This window comes from Poecilia formosa, unplaced genomic scaffold (assembly GCF_000485575.1).
Source record: "Poecilia formosa unplaced genomic scaffold, Poecilia_formosa-5.1.2 Scaffold659, whole genome shotgun sequence".
In the NCBI taxonomy this organism is placed as follows: Eukaryota; Metazoa; Chordata; class Actinopteri; order Cyprinodontiformes; family Poeciliidae; genus Poecilia; species Poecilia formosa.
This window is the reverse complement of record NW_006800598.1, coordinates 3,969-5,913: the sequence shown is the minus strand read 5'-3', so window position 1 is coordinate 5,913 and position 1,945 is coordinate 3,969. Positions and strand designations below refer to the sequence as shown.

General features: G+C 41.3%; 1 long non-coding RNA gene across 1 annotated transcript in view; it reads right to left on the bottom strand.

Annotated features, from left to right (window-relative positions):
- LOC107834550 (uncharacterized) overlaps positions 1-1,231 on the bottom strand; it is a 30,641-nt gene extending 29,410 nt beyond the window's left edge. Inside the window, exon 1 of the long non-coding RNA XR_001660346.1 lies at positions 466-1,231. This is a non-coding gene — a long non-coding RNA (uncharacterized LOC107834550). The remainder of the gene's footprint in view (positions 1-465) is intronic.
- Between the last annotated feature and the right edge of the window lie 714 nt (positions 1,232-1,945).

The following is a 1,945-nucleotide window of genomic DNA, read 5'->3' as shown; positions in this document are numbered from 1 at the left end:
CATGCATGCATCTTATTTCAACACACAAGTCAATGTACCCATCAAGAGACGTTTGAACTTCTGAAACCAAACCATTTTGCATCAACTCTTGTATCTTTTTCTTTAAACTGCTAGCTTTATTTAGCTTAGCCTTTCTACCAGCTTGCAATCGATCTAACCGATCAGCAATTGCTTTAGCAGAATGTTTAACCACTCGTTTGCCCGTTTGTGTGTCACAACTGCTGGTCAGAAAGTCCTGGTTGTCAGCAGTAGATGGCGCACTAGCACTCGCTGGTAAATCCACGTCCGCTATGCAATCCTCCAAAATAAAAGTCCGTCAGTCAATAGATCGCAACCAGTTAATTGATACAAAGTTAATTGTTCCTCCACTTCAGCAACCAATGCATTGGATTTACGCCATTATGTGTGCACACGTTTAGATTTAGATTCAGATGGCCATCTTACTAATTGTAGCGCTACACATACCTATTCGATGCGTGCATTTCAAATCCAGCAACAAGGAAATCCAGGTGTCCTCCTGAACGCCGATCCTGTCCGACGTCACCCCAGGCTGAAGATGAGCTGATGCCAATCAGCTGACGCTCCGTTCCCAACACACAGGCTCCGTCTGCGTCCCAAACGCCATCCAAAGTTCCTTTCCCACGATCAGTTCTTGTCATAAACAGTTTTTGACTTGTATGTAGAGGCTAAGCCAAAGCTTTAAGCCCCTGAGGTGGTACATCGGTGTAAAGTTGACACGCCGATCACTTATCCGCTTAATTGAAATGAGAGCCCTCCTTGATGTTAGTGCAGGTAATCCATTTATTTCCATGACTCGGCAATCATCATCTTATTTCCTTCGTACAACAAGTCATTCCTTTAACATGTTGTCAATAACACCGCATACATAGTTTCAGCGATCCACACAGCATTTAATTCAATAGCGGTAGCATTGCGGTCAAAAACTGTTTCCCCCTTTCGGGTGGAACACACCTGTCATCATCATCATCATCATCATCTTCTTCTTCTTCTTCTTCTTCTTCTTCTTCTTCTTCTTCTTCTTCTTCTTCTGATTTTATTGGCGGGTGACATCTAACGTTAAGATGTATTATCGCCATCTACTATGCTGGAGTGTGGATCAGAGTATCTCCCTTTAATCTAAATTCTCATAAATAATCTTGTTTCCTTCAAAAAATTTATAACTGCTTTATTTATTTTATGTTTAATTAATATCTTGTTTAATTTTAATGTCTCTATATCATATTTNCTCCTTGCTTATGTCTCCGTTATTACTTTGAACATAGTTAATTATGAGGGAAAACTGGAGGTGGAGCTGAGGGACACAGAGATAAACTCAGACTCTGTCGTGGTAAAAATAAACTCCGGGCCTCTTCTGGATCAACATTCGTTCTGCTCCAAAATCCGAAGAGCAACAACATAAAGCATCGACTGAGACATAATGGGTCCAAACACATAATGCGATCCTGGTCGATGCGAGTCGGTCAACAGAAATATGCATTTCGTAAAGAGCAAAAAGGGGGGTTGGTCCAGCACAATGTTATATAACTCAAAACCAGAAAACTGCTGATGGAGGGGGCAAGGCAAGAGAAGGACTTCAGCGAAGTGTACTTGCAGGGGCGGGGCGAGGAGTACTGAGCCCTCCACGTGACGTGGATTCTTTTTTTTTTTTCTTTTGCGTTCCCACTACTGATCAGTTCATGCGGCATAACTGAATACCGTAAGCCTTTCTTACGGTGGCCGCCGTACTTTCTGCTTGAATATAAGGTTATGTAAGGTGTAGTGACTATTTGTCAATAACTCAAACTCAAAAATAAAAAAAAACTCAAGACTTTAAAGTGATCAAAACAAAATGTTGATCCAACTCAAACAGTCACCTGATGCACCGGGTTTCTGACTTACAGTTTAAAACGATCAAAAAAGTCAAAATGCAGCTCTTTGGTTGTTT